At 55.2% G+C, this 18,059-nt stretch overlaps 9 non-coding genes across 9 annotated transcripts; all 9 read right to left on the bottom strand.

Moving 5' to 3' along the window:
- Nucleotides 1-1,806: 1,806 nt before the first annotated feature.
- On the bottom strand, nt 1,807-1,898 carry LOC132361924 (small nucleolar RNA SNORD116). Its single transcript, XR_009502187.1, has one exon. It is a non-coding gene; the product is annotated as a small nucleolar RNA SNORD116 (small nucleolar RNA).
- A 389-nt stretch (nt 1,899-2,287) lies between these two features.
- LOC132361233 (small nucleolar RNA SNORD116) lies at nt 2,288-2,379 on the bottom strand. Its single transcript, XR_009501539.1, has one exon. It is a non-coding gene; the product is annotated as a small nucleolar RNA SNORD116 (small nucleolar RNA).
- A 2,448-nt stretch (nt 2,380-4,827) lies between these two features.
- LOC132361519 (small nucleolar RNA SNORD116) lies at nt 4,828-4,919 on the bottom strand. Its single transcript, XR_009501804.1, has one exon. It is a non-coding gene; the product is annotated as a small nucleolar RNA SNORD116 (small nucleolar RNA).
- Nucleotides 4,920-7,347: 2,428 nt separating this feature from the next.
- Nucleotides 7,348-7,439, bottom strand: LOC132361908 (small nucleolar RNA SNORD116). The gene has a single exon (XR_009502172.1). It is a non-coding gene; the product is annotated as a small nucleolar RNA SNORD116 (small nucleolar RNA).
- A 389-nt stretch (nt 7,440-7,828) lies between these two features.
- On the bottom strand, nt 7,829-7,920 carry LOC132361234 (small nucleolar RNA SNORD116). The gene has a single exon (XR_009501540.1). It is a non-coding gene; the product is annotated as a small nucleolar RNA SNORD116 (small nucleolar RNA).
- Nucleotides 7,921-10,368: 2,448 nt separating this feature from the next.
- On the bottom strand, nt 10,369-10,460 carry LOC132361521 (small nucleolar RNA SNORD116). The gene has a single exon (XR_009501806.1). It is a non-coding gene; the product is annotated as a small nucleolar RNA SNORD116 (small nucleolar RNA).
- Nucleotides 10,461-12,888: 2,428 nt separating this feature from the next.
- Nucleotides 12,889-12,980, bottom strand: LOC132361855 (small nucleolar RNA SNORD116). Its single transcript, XR_009502120.1, has one exon. It is a non-coding gene; the product is annotated as a small nucleolar RNA SNORD116 (small nucleolar RNA).
- A 389-nt stretch (nt 12,981-13,369) lies between these two features.
- Nucleotides 13,370-13,461, bottom strand: LOC132361235 (small nucleolar RNA SNORD116). Its single transcript, XR_009501541.1, has one exon. It is a non-coding gene; the product is annotated as a small nucleolar RNA SNORD116 (small nucleolar RNA).
- A 2,448-nt stretch (nt 13,462-15,909) lies between these two features.
- Nucleotides 15,910-16,001, bottom strand: LOC132361522 (small nucleolar RNA SNORD116). The gene has a single exon (XR_009501807.1). It is a non-coding gene; the product is annotated as a small nucleolar RNA SNORD116 (small nucleolar RNA).
- Between the last annotated feature and the right edge of the window lie 2,058 nt (nt 16,002-18,059).

Below are 18,059 nucleotides of genomic sequence, written 5' to 3' on the forward strand. Positions count from 1 at the left end.
AACCCCCTGGTCTCGGGCCCTGAAATTCCTCTCCTGAGCAATCTGCCCTCCATCACAGCAAAAGGATGTCTTCCTGATCCCCTGAGACACCCTCAGGACAACTGTGCCCCCTCAGCCTAAGAGCAAGTGCCCTCTATGGGAACAAACACGCGTTTGGCCCTTATGATTAAGCACAGTGGACACGCCCTCAAGGGGAGAGATCTTCCATAAGGGAAGGGCCCTTGGCTGAATAAGACGACCTCCATCAAAAGCGGCTCGTAGGGACCCGTGACAAAGGGCACCTGAAGAACCCCTGGACTGATCAAGGGAGACTCACCAGCAGGCATACTTCCTGGTCTCCTGCCAAGCCAGAGGAACTTCCCTAGGACCGCAACCAAAGCTAATGGCAAGGGAGCCATTCCAATGCCCAAAATGGCGGGCCAAACACTTGCAGCAACTGGGTAACTTATCGTAGCACCTTGCACATTCGCATTCTCCCCTTCAAGGACAAGACCTTGGAGAAACCATGAGACCCAGGTCCTCCAGAACCAACGTGTCACCCACAGCCGTGCAATGAGAGAACGCACCCAACATCCTGGACCCTTGAACCGGCATGGCTTCTCTGGCTTGAAGCCATGCATGCTGGAGATCACAGGCTCGCAGCACCAGAAGGTGGCAGGACAAAATGACCCCTGCAGCACACATTCACTCCAGCCCTTAAACCTGTAGCGTTTCCTTGGCGGCCGACTCCCTTCTTTCTGCATGGTTGGGCCCAAAGACCTCCGGGAAGAGCTCCAAACCTCAGGGAATGCTATGCCGACCTGGTATAGCAATGACGCTGGGCTGTCCTAAGGAACACCTTAACATCCTCAACATAGGGGCAATGAGGCCACACAGGGACAAAACATCCCAACGGCTCCAAATCGGTCCCAGTGAGAAAACACCATACTGTGCCGTGAAGGCACCATTCGCTGGAACAAGGACCCACCGTGAAGCACATTGAGAAAGGAGAGGAAAAGGTTGGGATGGTCCACGAATGTGCACCTGTATTCCTTCCCTACACGGGGCTCCAAGTGCTCCTGAAGATATCCCAAAAGAGTTCCGGGAACCCTATGTCCACCGACATATCCACCCATACCGATCCATCCACCCAACAGTAAGCCTGTGGGCTTAGCCAACACTCTCCCGTGTATTTCCCACTCGCCTTGCCTTGCTCTCTCCACCAGGATCCAAACGAATCCACCCCTCACCTAAGTAGGTTGATATCCCCTGGATTTGCCTAAGGCACTTTCCAAACTCTCCACACACAACACACAAGCAGGACACAACCCAAGGAGGCGCCATCAGCGTCACCCAAATCCCGGGGACAGTGGCCCATTTGATTTCCCCCGACCATCAGGGCAAACCTGAACTATATCCCACCTCCCAAGCTGAACCTGACATAGACGCCTGGCCTGGCCAGGACTCCTTCTCTGACCCTGAGTGCAGAGACTTCTGTTTCCTTGCGGGAACAAGGCAACGACCTGAGCTTGAGGGTGGCCTGTAGATCTCAATGGCAAGCCAGAGGAGTACCAGTGGCTCACGCTTCCTTTCGCACCCGCACGCTGACCGCGGCAGGGGATAGCAGTTCTGGCTAGACTCAGGTGCCCAGAGACGTCCAGTTGTCCTTAGCCTTCCCACGTAGATGGACATCCCAGGCTCCTTTCCACATGGCTCTTTCTGCACGAGAAGCCCGCCACCCTCCACTTGAACAATGTTGCTGCGCACGCCCACAGTAGCAAATGCAACATGGACCTCTCCCTAATTTTCCTTTGGGAGCCACGTGCTGGACCTCAGTTAGGATGAGAAGACGGTAGGTATTGCTCATTCATTTTGTTTAGATTTCCAAGGAATGCATTTATGGGAGTCCTCACTGATCCACGCTCCTGCTCAAAGGCTGGACGTGCAAAGTCGCGGACTGTCAGCAAGCTCAATCCTCTCAGCAGTAGGGAGCGGCCAGACTCGAGCCACGGGGCAGGAAGTGCACCCACGTCTCAGGGCATCGGAGCTCGGGTGCCCCAGGAAGAGCCCAGAATGTGACGGTGTAGTCTCGCGGCACAAGTCCCCGTGGCCAAACTTCTAGGTTTCTTCAAAGAAGTTCCGTTTACCCCGACAAGGTTCCTACCAGGAACCTTGTCGAGCCAGAGGCGATGCCCTTGGATCACACAGAAAGCTATTGGCATCGGAGATATTCCAATGCCCAAACTGGCAGGGCAAACCCTTGCAGCAACTGGGTTACTTGCCCTGGCGCCTTGTATTTTCGCCCCCAGGCCCGTCAGTGACATGACCGCGGAGAAACCTGAGACCCATTCATTTGTTCAGAGTTCCAAGCAGTGCATTTATGGGAGTCATCATCAATCCACCTGCTCAAAGGCTGCACGTTCAAAGTCGCAGGCTCCACCGTGGGGCAGCCACCGATCTCAATCATGTCAGCAGTCAGGAGTGGCCAGAGGCGACCCACGGGGCTGCAAATGGAGCTAAGGATCATGGCATCAGATCTGGGGTTCCCCTGCAAGAGCCAAGAAGGTGAGGGTGTAGTCTCAGTGCACAAGTCCCCGTGGCCAAACATCTAGGTTTCTGCAAAGAAGTTCCACTCACCACCACAAGGTTCCTACGAGGAGCCTCAAGGACTTCACGCCAAAACCACGCTGAGACTCTTTTGCCTTGACTTGCCTCACCTTGCCGCACTCTCCTCACTTCGCCAGGTATCATGGACTACACAGAGGGCCCAGTGCTGCTGCAGGTGTTTGTTCCCTGGCACTCCACCACATGCCTCAGGGTGACAGAACACAGGGATGTTTGAGAAAAGTGAACGGGCGCACAGAGGCAAAGGGTGATACCGCCCACCGATGTGCGCTATATCTCCCCTCAACATTTCATTTGCAGTCCATCATGTCTGTGTGTCCACAGCCAAACGTGAATGCATCGTGGCACAGATGCCTTCAGAGCGCACGGGCATCAGCACAAAGAGCACGGCCGTCCATCAACCCCCCGGTATGGGCCTTGCACTTTCCTGCCTGAGCCACCTCCCCGCCGACACAGCATAAGGATGTCATCCTGAACTGCTGAGACACCCTCAGGGGAACTGGGATTACTCAGCGTAAGAGCCACTGCCCTCTGGGGAACCAAACCACTCCTGGCGCATACGCTTCCACACAATGGATTCACCCTCAAGGGGAAATGTGGTCCCTGAGATCTTCCACAAGGGAACGGCCCTTGGCCAAATGGGACGACCTCCAACAAAAGCAGCTTGTAGGGACCGGTGACAAAACGCACCAGAGGAACTCCTGGACTGAACAATGGAGATTCACCTGCAGCCAGACTTCCTGGCCTGCTGCCAAGACTGGCAACCTACCCTTGGCCCACACACAAAGCTAATGGCATCGGAACCATTCCGACGCCCAACGTGGCGGGGCAAACCCTTGCAGCAATTGTGTAACTTGCAGTGGTGTCTGGTACTTTCACCCTCTGGGCCCATCAGTGACGTGACATTGGGGAAACCCTGAGGCCCAGGTCCTCTACAAGCAACTTGTTACCCACAGCCATGCAACGACAGAACCCAGACAACAGCCTAGACACTTGAACCGGTATGACTTGTCTAGCCTGTGGCCAGGCTCGCCGGTTACCACAGTCTCGACGCACCAGCGGGTGGCAGGAAAAATGACACCCACACCACACATCCTCTCCTGCCCTTAAACCTGCAGCCTTTCCTTGGCAGCCAACTCCCTTGTTTCTGCACGGTTGCACCCAATGACCTCCGGGTAGAGCTCCAATCCTCAGGGAACGCTATGTGGGCCGGGTATAGAAACGATGCCTGGCTGTCCTCAGGAACACCTTCACATCTTCAACACAGGGGGAACGTGGTCAGACAGGGACAAAACACCCCAAGGCCTCCAAATCGGCCCCCATGAGGAGACACCATACTGTGCCATGAAGGCAACCATTCGCTGGCACAAGAACCCGCCATGAAGCAAATCGACCAGGGAGAGGAAAGAGGCGGGACAGTCCACAAATGTGCTCCCGTATTCCCTCCCTACACGTGCCTCCAGATGCTCCTGAGGGAATCCCAAATGTGTTCCGGGAACCCCATGGCCACCGTCGATCTATCCACCCACCAGTAAACCTGTGGGCTTAGCCAGCCATCTCACGTGTCTCTTTCACTCGCCTTGCCTTACTCTCTCTCCACCGGGATCCCAACGTGTCACGGCAAGATGCCAGAGCCACCCCTCACCAAAGCAGCTTGCCGTGACCAAGTTTGACTAAGGCATTTTCCAGCCCCTTCACACAGCACACACAAGCAGGACACAACCCGAGGAGGAGCCATCAGATTGGCCAAACTCCCAGGAACAGTGGCCCATTTGATTTCTCCCCTCATCAGGAGAAACCTAAACTGCATCTGGTCTCCCAAGCAGAACATGACAAAGAAGCCTGCCCTAGGCCTGGAATCCTGTTCTGACCCTGAGCCTACAGACTTCTGTTTCTTTGAGGCCACAAGGCAATGACCAGCAGGTGGGGGCAGCCTGTAGAACTCAAGTGCAGGTGGCAGGACGAGCAATGGCTCACTCTTCCTCTCCTACCTGCATGCTGAACCGTGGCAGGGGACAGCAGTCCTGGCTAGACCAAGGAACCCAGAGACGGCACGCTGTCCCAAGCCTTCCCACCTGGATTGGCATCCCAGGCTCCTTTCCCAATGGCTCTTCTCCCCAGGAGATGACCACAACCCTCAACTTGAACAACGTGGCTGTAGACACCCACGGCCGCAAATGCAACGTGAACCTCTCCCTACTTTCCTTTGGGGAGCCACGTGCTGGACCTCAGTTCCAACGAGGAGACGGTAGGGATTTCTCACTCATTTTGTTCAGATTTCCAAGGAATGCATTTGTGGGAGTCATCATCGATCCAAGCACATGCTCAAACGGTGGACATGCAAAGTTGCAGATTCCACCATGGGACGGCCAGCGAGCTGAATCATATCAGCGTACGGAAGTGGCCAGCAGAGCCGAGCCACGGGTCAGGAAATGCAGCCAGTTGTCAGGGCATCAAAGCTCGTGTTCCCCGAGAAAAGACCAGAAGGTGAGGGTGTAGCCCCGGTGCACACGTTCCCATCGCCAAACCTTTAGGTTTAGCAAAGAAGTGTCGCTTACCGCAACAAGGGTTAAAGCAGGATCCTCATGGAATGCACGCCAACACCCCTCTGAGACTCCTTCGGCTGGCCTCGCCTTGCCACACCGTCCTCACTTCAACGGGTATCAGGGATTATACGGATGGCCCCAGGCTGCTGCTGGCATTCCTTCCCTGGCATTCCACCTGGCTCGGGGTGAGAGAACACACGCATGCTTGAGGAGGGTGCACAGGCGCACCGAGGGAAAGGGCGATACCACCCAGCATTGTGTGTTCTATCTCTCCTCAACATTTCATTTACTGTCCATCTTGCCTGTGTGTCCGCAGGCAAACGTGAAAGCATCGTGGCACTGGCGCCTTCAGAGCGTGCGGCCATCAGGACAAAGAGTGCCACCGACCAACAACCCCCTGGTCTCGGGCCCTGAAATTCCTCTCCTGAGCAATCTGCCCTCCATCACAGCAAAAGGATGTCTTCCTGATCCCCTGAGACACCCTCAGGACAACTGTGCCCCCTCAGCCTAAGAGCAAGTGCCCTCTATGGGAACAAACACGCGTTTGGCCCTTATGATTAAGCACAGTGGACACGCCCTCAAGGGGAGAGATCTTCCATAAGGGAAGGGCCCTTGGCTGAATAAGACGACCTCCATCAAAAGCGGCTCGTAGGGACCCGTGACAAAGGGCACCTGAAGAACCCCTGGACTGATCAAGGGAGACTCACCAGCAGGCATACTTCCTGGTCTCCTGCCAAGCCAGAGGAACTTCCCTAGGACCGCAACCAAAGCTAATGGCAAGGGAGCCATTCCAATGCCCAAAATGGCGGGCCAAACACTTGCAGCAACTGGGTAACTTATCGTAGCACCTTGCACATTCGCATTCTCCCCTTCAAGGACAAGACCTTGGAGAAACCATGAGACCCAGGTCCTCCAGAACCAACGTGTCACCCACAGCCGTGCAATGAGAGAACGCACCCAACATCCTGGACCCTTGAACCGGCATGGCTTCTCTGGCTTGAAGCCATGCATGCTGGAGATCACAGGCTCGCAGCACCAGAAGGTGGCAGGACAAAATGACCCCTGCAGCACACATTCACTCCAGCCCTTAAACCTGTAGCGTTGCCTTGGCGGCCGACTCCCTTCTTTCTGCATGGTTGGGCCCAAAGACCTCCGGGAAGAGCTCCAAACCTCAGGGAATGCTATGCCGACCTGGTATAGCAATGACGCTGGGCTGTCCTAAGGAACACCTTAACATCCTCAACATAGGGGCAATGAGGCCACACAGGGACAAAACATCCCAACGGCTCCAAATCGGTCCCAGTGAGAAAACACCATACTGTGCCGTGAAGGCACCATTCGCTGGAACAAGGACCCGCCGTGAAGCACATTGAGAAAGGAGAGGAAAAGGTTGGGATGGTCCACGAATGTGCACCTGTATTCCTTCCCTACACGGGGCTCCAAGTGCTCCTGAAGATATCCCAAAAGAGTTCCGGGAACCCTATGTCCACCGACATATCCACCCATACCGATCCATCCACCCAACAGTAAGCCTGTGGGCTTAGCCAACACTCTCCCGTGTATTTCCCACTCGCCTTGCCTTGCTCTCTCCACCAGGATCCAAACGAATCCACCCCTCACCTAAGTAGCTTGATATCCCCTGGATTTGCCTAAGGCACTTTCCAAACTCTCCACACACAACACACAAGCAGGACACAACCCAAGGAGGCGCCATCAGCGTCACCCAAATCCCGGGGACAGTGGCCCATTTGATTTCCCCCGACCATCAGGGCAAACCTGAACTATATCCCACCTCCCAAGCTGAACCTGACATAGACGCCTGGCCTGGCCAGGACTCCTTCTCTGACCCTGAGTGCAGAGACTTCTGTTTCCTTGCGGGAACAAGGCAACGACCTGAGCTTGAGGGTGGCCTGTAGATCTCAATGGCAAGCCAGAGGAGTACCAGTGGCTCACGCTTCCTTTCGCACCCGCACGCTGACCGCGGCAGGGGATAGCAGTTCTGGCTAGACTCAGGTGCCCAGAGACGTCAAGTTGTCCTTAGCCTTCCCACGTAGATGGACATCCCAGGCTCCTTTCCACATGGCTCTTTCTGCACGAGAAGCCCGCCACCCTCCACTTGAACAATGTTGCTGCGCACACCCACAGTAGCAAATGCAACATGGACCTCTCCCTAATTTTCCTTTGGGAGCCACGTGCTGGACCTCAGTTAGGATGAGAAGACGGTAGGTATTGCTCATTCATTTTGTTTAGATTTCCAAGGAATGCATTTATGGGAGTCTTCACTGATCCACGCTCCTGCTCAAAGGCTGGACATGCAAAGTCGCGGACTGTCAGCAAGCTCAATCCTCTCAGCAGTAGGGAGCGGCCAGACTCGAGCCACGGGGCAGGAAGTGCACCCACGTCTCAGGGCATCGGAGCTCGGGTGCCCCAGGAAGAGCCCAGAATGTGACGGTGTAGTCTCGTGGCACAAGTCCCCGTGGCCAAACTTCTAGGTTTCTTCAAAGAAGTTCCGTTTACCACCACAAGGTTTCTACCAGGAACCTTGTCGAGCCAGAGGCGATGCCCTTGGATCACACAGAAAGCTATTGGCATCGGAGATATTCCAATGCCCAAACTGGCAGGGCAAACCCTTGAAGCAACTGGGTTACTTGCCCTGGCGCCTTGTATTTTCGCCCCCAGGCCCGTCAGTGACATGACCGCGGAGAAACCTGAGACCCATTCATTTGTTCAGAGTTCCAAGCAGTGCATTTATGGGAGTCATCATCAATCCACCTGCTCAAAGGCTGCACGTTCAAAGTCGCAGGCTCCACTGCGGGGCAGCCACCGATCTCAATCATGTCAGCAGTCAGGAGTGGCCAGAGGCGACCCACGGGGCTGCAAATGGAGCTAAGGATCATGGCATCAGATCTGGGGTTCCCCTGCAAGAGCCAAGAAGGTGAGGGTGTAGTCTCAGTGCACAAGTCCCCGTGGCCAAACATCTAGGTTTCTGCAAAGAAGTTCCACTCACCACCACAAGGTTCCTACGAGGAGCCTCAAGGACTTCACGCCAAAACCACGCTGAGACTCTTTTGCCTTGACTTTCCTCACCTTGCCACACTCTCCTCACTTCGCCAGGTATCATGGACTATACAGAGGGCCCAATGTTGCTGCAGGTGTTTGTTCCCTGGCACTCCACCACATGCCTCAGGGTGACAGAACACAGGGATGTTTGAGAAAAGTGAACGGGCGCACAGAGGCAAAGGGTGATACCACCCACCGACGTGCGCTATATCTCCCCTCAACATTTCATTTGCAGTCCATCATGTCTGTGTGTCCACAGCCAAACGTGAATGCATCGTGGCACAGATGCCTTCAGAGCACACGGGCATCAGCACAAAGAGCACAGTCGTCCATCAACGCCCCGGTATGGGCCTTGAACTTTCCTGCCTGAGCCACCTCCCCGCCGACACAGCATAAGGATGTCATCCTGAACTGCTGAGACACCCTCAGGGGAACTGGGATTACTCAGCGTAAAAGCCACTGCCCTCTGGGGAACCAAACCACTCCTGGCGCATACGCTTCCACACAATGGATTCACCCGCAAGGGGAAATGTGGTCCCTGAGATCTTCCACAAGGGAACAGCCCTTGGCCAAATGGGACGACCTCCAACAAAAGCAGCTTGTAGGGACCGGTGACAAAACGCACCAGAGGAACTCCTGGACTGAACAATGGAGATTCACCTGCAGCCAGACTTCCTGGCCTGCTGCCAAGACTGGCAACCTACCCTTGGCCCACACACAAAGCTAATGGCATCGGAACCATTCCGACGCCCAACGTGGCGGGGCAAACCCTTGCAGCAATTGTGTAACTTGCAGTGGTGTCTGGTACTTTCACCCTCTGGGCCCATCAGTGACGTGACATTGGGGAAACCCTGAGGCCCAGGTCCTCTACAAGCAACTTGTTACCCACAGCCATGCAACGACAGAACCCAGACAACAGCCTAGACACTTGAACCGGTATGACTTGTCTAGCCTGTGGCCAGGCTCGCCGGTTACCACAGTCTCGACGCACCAGTGGGTGGCAGGAAAAATGACACCCACACCACACATCCTCTCCTGCCCTTAAACCTGCAGCCTTTCCTTGGCAGCCAACTCCCTTGTTTCTGCACGGTTGCACCCAATGACCTCCGGGTAGAGCTCCAATCCTCAGGGAACGCTATGTGGGCCGGGTATAGAAACGATGCCTGGCTGTCCTCAGGAACACCTTCACATCTTCAACACAGGGGGAACGTGGTCAGACAGGGACAAAACACCCCAAGGCCTCCAAATCGGCCCCCATGAGGAGACACCATACTGTGCCATGAAGGCAACCATTCGCTGGCACAAGAACCCGCCATGAAGCAAATCGACCAGGGAGAGGAAAGAGGCGGGACAGTCCACAAATGTGCTCCCGTATTCCCTCCCTACACGTGCCTCCAGATGCTCCTGAGGGAATCCCAAATGTGTTCCGGGAACCCCATGGCCACCGTCGATCTATCCACCCACCAGTAAACCTGTGGGCTTAGCCAGCCATCTCACGTGTCTCTTTCACTCGCCTTGCCTTACTCTCTCTCCACCGGGATCCCAACGTGTCACGGCAAGATGCCAGAGCCACCCCTCACCAAAGCAGCTTGCCGTGACCAAGTTTGACTAAGGCATTTTCCAGCCCCTTCACACAGCACACACAAGCAGGACACAACCCGAGGAGGAGCCATCAGATTGGCCAAACTCCCAGGAACAGTGGCCCATTTGATTTCTCCCCTCATCAGGAGAAACCTAAACTGTATCTGGTCTCCCAAGCAGAACATGACAAAGAAGCCTGCCCTAGGCCTGGAATCCTGTTCTGACCCTGAGCCTACAGACTTCTGTTTCTTTGAGGCCACAAGGCAATGACCAGCAGGTGGGGGCAGCCTGTAGAACTCAAGTGCAGGTGGCAGGACGAGCAATGGCTCACACTTCCTCTCCTACCTGCATGCTGAACCGTGGCAGGGGACAGCAGTCCTGGCTAGACCAAGGAACACAGAGACGGCACGCTGTCCCAAGCCTTCCCACCTGGATTGGCATCCCAGGCTCCTTTCCCAATGGCTCTTCTCCCCAGGAGATGACCACAACCCTCAACTTGAACAACGTGGCTGTAGACACCCACGGCCGCAAATGCAACGTGAACCTCTCCCTACTTTCCTTTTGGGAGCCACGTGCTGGACCTCAGTTCCAACGAGGAGACGGTAGGGATTTCTCACTCATTTTGTTCAGATTTCCAAGGAATGCATTTGTGGGAGTCATCATCGATCCAAGCACATGCTCAAACGGTGGACATGCAAAGTTGCAGATTCCACCATGGGACGGCCAGCGAGCTGAATCATATCAGCGTACGGAAGTGGCCAGCAGAGCCGAGCCACGGGTCAGGAAATGCAGCCAGTTCTCAGGGCATCAAAGCTCGTGTTCCCCGAGAAAAGACCAGAAGGTGAGGGTGTAGCCCCGGTGCACACGTTCCCATCGCCAAACCTTTAGGTTTAGCAAAGAAGTGTCGCTTACCGCAACAAGGGTTAAAGCAGGATCCTCATGGAATGCACGCCAACACCCCTCTGAGACTCCTTCGGCTGGCCTCGCCTTGCCACACCGTCCTCACTTCAACGGGTATCAGGGATTATACGGATGGCCCCAGGCTGCTGCTGGCATTCCTTCCCTGGCATTCCACCTGGCTCGGCGTGAGAGAACACACGCATGCTTGAGGAGGGTGCACAGGCGCACCGAGGGAAAGGGCGATACCACCCAGCATTGTGTGTTCTATCTCTCCTCAACATTTCATTTACTGTCCATCTTGCCTGTGTGTCCGCAGGCAAACGTGAAAGCATCGTGGCACTGGCGCCTTCAGAGCGTGCGGCCATCAGGACAAAGAGTGCCACCGACCAACAACCCCCTGGTCTCGGGCCCTGAAATTCCTCTCCTGAGCAATCTGCCCTCCATCACAGCAAAAGGATGTCTTCCTGATCCCCTGAGACACCCTCAGGACAACTGTGCCCCCTCAGCCTAAGAGCAAGTGCCCTCTATGGGAACAAACACGCGTTTGGCCCTTATGATTAAGCACAGTGGACACGCCCTCAAGGGGAGAGATCTTCCATAAGGGAAGGGCCCTTGGCTGAATAAGACGACCTCCATCAAAAGCGGCTCGTAGGGACCCGTGACAAAGGGCACCTGAAGAACCCCTGGACTGATCAAGGGAGACTCACCAGCAGGCATACTTCCTGGTCTCCTGCCAAGCCAGAGGAACTTCCCTAGGACCGCAACCAAAGCTAATGGCAAGGGAGCCATTCCAATGCCCAAAATGGCGGGCCAAACACTTGCAGCAACTGGGTAACTTATCGTAGCACCTTGCACATTCGCATTCTCCCCTTCAAGGACAAGACCTTGGAGAAACCATGAGACCCAGGTCCTCCAGAACCAACGTGTCACCCACAGCCGTGCAATGAGAGAACGCACCCAACATCCTGGACCCTTGAACCGGCATGGCTTCTCTGGCTTGAAGCCATGCATGCTGGAGATCACAGGCTCGCAGCACCAGAAGGTGGCAGGACAAAATGACCCCTGCAGCACACATTCACTCCAGCCCTTAAACCTGTAGCGTTGCCTTGGCGGCCGACTCCCTTCTTTCTGCATGGTTGGGCCCAAAGACCTCCGGGAAGAGCTCCAAACCTCAGGGAATGCTATGCCGACCTGGTATAGCAATGACGCTGGGCTGTCCTAAGGAACACCTTAACATCCTCAACATAGGGGCAATGAGGCCACACAGGGACAAAACATCCCAACGGCTCCAAATCGGTCCCAGTGAGAAGACACCATACTGTGCCGTGAAGGCACCATTCGCTGGAACAAGGACCCGCCGTGAAGCACATTGAGAAAGGAGAGGAAAAGGTTGGGATGGTCCACGAATGTGCACCTGTATTCCTTCCCTACACGGGGCTCCAAGTGCTCCTGAAGATATCCCAAAAGAGTTCCGGGAACCCTATGTCCACCGACATATCCACCCATACCGATCTATCCACCCAACAGTAAGCCTGTGGGCTTAGCCAACACTCTCCCGTGTATTTCCCACTCGCCTTGCCTTGCTCTCTCCACCAGGATCCAAACGAATCCACCCCTCACCTAAGTAGCTTGATATCCCCTGGATTTGCCTAAGGCACTTTGCAAACTCTCCACACACAACACACAAGCAGGACACAACCCAAGGAGGCGCCATCAGCGTCGCCCAAATCCCGGGGACAGTGGCCCATTTGATTTCCCCCGACCATCAGGGCAAACCTGAACTATATCCCACCTCCCAAGCTGAACCTGACATAGACGCCTGGCCTGGCCAGGACTCCTTCTCTGACCCTGAGTGCAGAGACTTCTGTTTCCTTGCGGGAACAAGGCAACGACCTGAGCTTGAGGGTGGCCTGTAGATCTCAATGGCAAGCCAGAGGAGTACCAGTGGCTCACGCTTCCTTTCGCACCCGCACGCTGACCGCGGCAGGGGATAGCAGTTCTGGCTAGACTCAGGTGCCCAGAGACGTCAAGTTGTCCTTAGCCTTCCCACGTAGATGGACATCCCAGGCTCCTTTCCACATGGCTCTTTCTGCACGAGAAGCCCGCCACCCTCCACTTGAACAATGTTGCTGCGCACGCCCACAGTAGCAAATGCAACATGGACCTCTCCCTAATTTTCCTTTGGGAGCCACGTGCTGGACCTCAGTTAGGATGAGAAGACGGTAGGTATTGCTCATTCATTTTGTTTAGATTTCCAAGGAATGCATTTATGGGAGTCATCACTGATCCACGCTCCTGCTCAAAGGCTGGACGTGCAAAGTCACGGACTGTCAGCAAGCTCAATCCTCTCAGCAGTAGGGAGCGGCCAGACTCGAGCCACGGGGCAGGAAGTGCACCCACGTCTCAGGGCATCGGAGCTCGGGTGCCCCAGGAAGAGCCCAGAATGTGACGGTGTAGTCTCGCGGCACAAGTCCCCGTGGCCAAACTTCTAGGTTTCTTCAAAGAAGTTCCGTTTACCCCCACAAGGTTCCTACCAGGAACCTTGTCGAGCCAGAGGCGATGCCCTTGGATCACACAGAAAGCTATTGGCATCGGAGATATTCCAATGCCCAAACTGGCAGGGCATACCCTTGCAGCAACTGGGTTACTTGCCCTGGCGCCTTGTATTTTCGCCCCCAGGCCCGTCAGTGACATGACCGCGGAGAAACCTGAGACCCATTCATTTGTTCAGAGTTCCAAGCAGTGCATTTATGGGAGTCATCATCAATCCACCTGCTCAAAGGCTGCACGTTCAAAGTCGCAGGCTCCACCGCGGGGCAGCCACCGATCTCAATCATGTCAGCAGTCAGGAGTGGCCAGAGGCGACCCACGGGGCTGCAAATGGAGCTAAGGATCATGGCATCAGATCTGGGGTTCCCCTGCAAGAGCCAAGAAGGTGAGGGTGTAGTCTCAGTGCACAAGTCCCCGTGGCCAAACATCTAGGTTTCTGCAAAGAAGTTCCACTCACCACCACAAGGTTCCTACGAGGATCCTCAAGGACTTCACGCCAAAACCACGCTGAGACTCTTTTGCCTTGACTTGCCTCACCTTGCCGCACTCTCCTCACTTCGCCAGGTATCATGGACTACACAGAGGGCCCAATGCTGCTGCAGGTGTTTGTTCCCTGGCACTCCACCACATGCCTCAGGGTGACAGAACACAGGGATGTTTGAGAAAAGTGAACGGGCGCACAGAGGCAAAGGGTGATACCGCCCACCGATGTGCGCTATATCTCCCCTCAACATTTCATTTGCAGTCCATCATGTCTGTGTGTTCACAGCCAAACGTGAATGCATCGTGGCACAGATGCCTTCAGAGCGCACGGGCATCAGCACAAAGAGCACGGCCGTCCATCAACCCCCCGGTATGGGCCTTGAACTTTCCTGCCTGAGCCACCTCCCCGCCGACACAGCATAAGGATGTCATCCTGAACTGCTGAGACACCCTCAGGGGAACTGGGATTACTCAGCGTAAGAGCCACTGCCCTCTGGGGAACCAAACCACTCCTGGCGCATACGCTTCCACACAATGGATTCACCCTCAAGGGGAAATGTGGTCCCTGAGATCTTCCACAAGGGAACGGCCCTTGGCCAAATGGGACGACCTCCAACAAAAGCAGCTTGTAGGGACCGGTGAGAAAACGCACCAGAGGAACTCCTGGACTGAACAATGGAGATTCACCTGCAGCCAGACTTCCTGGCCTGCTGCCAAGACTGGCAACCTACCCTTGGCCCACACACAAAGCTAATGGCATCGGAACCATTCCGACGCCCAACGTGGCGGGGCAAACCCTTGCAGCAATTGTGTAACTTGCAGTGGTGTCTGGTACTTTCACCCTCTGGGCCCATCAGTGACGTGACATTGGGGAAACCCTGAGGCCCAGGTCCTCTACAAGCAACTTGTTACCCACAGCCATGCAACGACAGAACTCAGACAACAGCCTAGACACTTGAACCGGTATGACTTGTCTAGCCTGTGGCCAGGCTCGCCGGTTACCACAGTCTCGACGCACCAGCGGGTGGCAGGAAAAATGACACCCACACCACACATCCTCTCCTGCCCTTAAACCTGCAGCCTTTCCTTGGCAGCCAACTCCCTTGTTTCTGCACGGTTGCACCCAATGACCTCCGGGTAGAGCTCCAATCCTCAGGGAACGCTATGTGGGCCGGGTATAGAAACGATGCCTGGCTGTCCTCAGGAACACCTTCACATCTTCAACACAGGGGGAACGTGGTCAGACAGGGACAAAACACCCCAAGGCCTCCAAATCGGCCCCCATGAGGAGACACCATACTGTGCCATGAAGGCAACCATTCGCTGGCACAAGAACCCGCCATGAAGCAAATCGACCAGGGAGAGGAAAGAGGCGGGACAGTCCACAAATGTGCTCCCGTATTCCCTCCCTACACGTGCCTCCAGATGCTCCTGAGGGAATCCCAAATGTGTTCCGGGAACCCCATGGCCACCGTCGATCTATCCACCCACCAGTAAACCTGTGGGCTTAGCCAGCCATCTCACGTGTCTCTTTCACTCGCCTTTCCTTACTCTCTCTCCACCGGGATCCCAACGTGTCACGGCAAGATGCCAGAGCCACCCCTCACCAAAGCAGCTTGCCATGACCAAGTTTGACTAAGGCATTTTCCAGCCCCTTCACACAGCACACACAAGCAGGACACAACCCGAGGAGGAGCCATCAGATTGGCCAAACTCCCAGGAACAGTGGCCCATTTGATTTCTCCCCTCATCAGGAGAAACCTAAACTGCATCTGGTCTCCCAAGCAGAACATGACAAAGAAGCCTGCCCTAGGCCTGGAATCCTGTTCTGACCCTGAGCCTACAGACTTCTGTTTCTTTGAGGCCACAAGGCAATGACCAGCAGGTGGGGGCAGCCTGTAGAACTCAAGTGCAGGTGGCAGGACGAGCAATGGCTCACGCTTCCTCTCCTACCTGCATGCTGAACCGTGGCAGGGGACAGCAGTCCTGGCTAGACCAAGGAACCCAGAGACGGCACGCTGTCCCAAGCCTTCCCACCTGGATTGGCATCCCAGGCTCCTTTCCCAATGGCTCTTCTCCCCAGGAGATGACCACAACCCTCAACTTGAACAACGTGGCTGTAGACACCCACGGCCGCAAATGCAACGTGAACCTCTCCCTACTTTCCTTTGGGGAGCCACGTGCTGGACCTCAGTTCCAACGAGGAGACGGTAGGGATTTCTCACTCATTTTGTTCAGATTTCCAAGGAATGCATTTGTGGGAGTCATCATCGATCCAAGCACATGCTCAAACGGTGGACATGCAAAGTTGCAGATTCCACCATGGGATGGCCAGCGAGCTGAATCATATCAGCGTACGGAAGTGGCCAGCAGAGCCGAGCCACGGGTCAGGAAATGCAGCCAGTTGTCAGGGCATCAAAGCTCGTGTTCCCCGAGAAAAGACCAGAAGGTGAGGGTGTAGCCCCGGTGCACACGTTCCCATCGCCAAACCTTTAGGTTTAGCAAAGAAGTGTCGCTTACCGCAACAAGGGTTAAAGCAGGATCCTCATGGAATGCACGCCAACACCCCTCTGAGACTCCTTCGGCTGGCCTCGCCTTGCCACACCGTCCTCACTTCAACGGGTATCAGGGATTATACGGATGGCCCCAGGCTGCTGCTGGCATTCCTTCCCTGGCATTCCACCTGGCTCGGGGTGAGAGAACACACGCATGCTTGAGGAGGGTGCACAGGCGCACCGAGGGAAAGGGCGATACCACCCAGCATTGTGTGTTCTATCTCTCCTCAACATTTCATTTACTGTCCATCTTGCCTGTGTGTCCGCAGGCAAACGTGAAAGCATCGTGGCACTGGCGCCTTCAGAGCGTGCGGCCATCAGGACAAAGAGTGCCACCGACCAACAACCCCCTGGTCTCGGGCCCTGAAATTCCTCTCCTGAGCAATCTGCCCTCCATCACAGCAAAAGGATGTCTTCCTGATCCCCTGAGACACCCTCAGGACAACTGTGCCCCCTCAGCCTAAGAGCAAGTGCCCTCTATGGGAACAAACACGCGTTTGGCCCTTATGATTAAGCACAGTGGACACGCCCTCAAGGGGAGAGATCTTCCATAAGGGAAGGGCCCTTGGCTGAATAAGACGACCTCCATCAAAAGCGGCTCGTAGGGACCCGTGACAAAGGGCACCTGAAGAACCCCTGGACTGATCAAGGGAGACTCACCAGCAGGCATACTTCCTGGTCTCCTGCCAAGCCAGAGGAACTTCCCTAGGACCGCAACCAAAGCTAATGGCAAGGGAGCCATTCCAATGCCCAAAATGGCGGGCCAAACACTTGCAGCAACTGGGTAACTTATCGTAGCACCTTGCACATTCGCATTCTCCCCTTCAAGGACAAGACCTTGGAGAAACCATGAGACCCAGGTCCTCCAGAACCAACGTGTCACCCACAGCCGTGCAATGAGAGAACGCACCCAACATCCTGGACCCTTGAACCGGCATGGCTTCTCTGGCTTGAAGCCATGCATGCTGGAGATCACAGGCTCGCAGCACCAGAAGGTGGCAGGACAAAATGACCCCTGCAGCACACATTCACTCCAGCCCTTAAACCTGTAGCGTTTCCTTGGCGGCCGACTCCCTTCTTTCTGCATGGTTGGGCCCAAAGACCTCCGGGAAGAGCTCCAAACCTCAGGGAATGCTATGCCGACCTGGTATAGCAATGACGCTGGGCTGTCCTAAGGAACACCTTAACATCCTCAACATAGGGGCAATGAGGCCACACAGGGACAAAACATCCCAACGGCTCCAAATCGGTCCCAGTGAGAAAACACCATACTGTGCCGTGAAGGCACCATTCGCTGGAACAAGGACCCACCGTGAAGCACATTGAGAAAGGAGAGGAAAAGGTTGGGATGGTCCACGAATGTGCACCTGTATTCCTTCCCTACACGGGGCTCCAAGTGCTCCTGAAGATATCCCAAAAGAGTTCCGGGAACCCTATGTCCACCGACATATCCACCCATACCGATCCATCCACCCAACAGTAAGCCTGTGGGCTTAGCCAACACTCTCCCGTGTATTTCCCACTCGCCTTGCCTTGCTCTCTCCACCAGGATCCAAACGAATCCACCCCTCACCTAAGTAGGTTGATATCCCCTGGATTTGCCTAAGGCACTTTCCAAACTCTCCACACACAACACACAAGCAGGACACAACCCAAGGAGGCGCCATCAGCGTCACCCAAATCCCGGGGACAGTGGCCCATTTGATTTCCCCCGACCATCAGGGCAAACCTGAACTATATCCCACCTCCCAAGCTGAACCTGACATAGACGCCTGGCCTG

This window comes from Balaenoptera ricei, chromosome 2 (assembly GCF_028023285.1).
Source record: "Balaenoptera ricei isolate mBalRic1 chromosome 2, mBalRic1.hap2, whole genome shotgun sequence".
In the NCBI taxonomy this organism is placed as follows: Eukaryota; Metazoa; Chordata; class Mammalia; order Artiodactyla; family Balaenopteridae; genus Balaenoptera; species Balaenoptera ricei.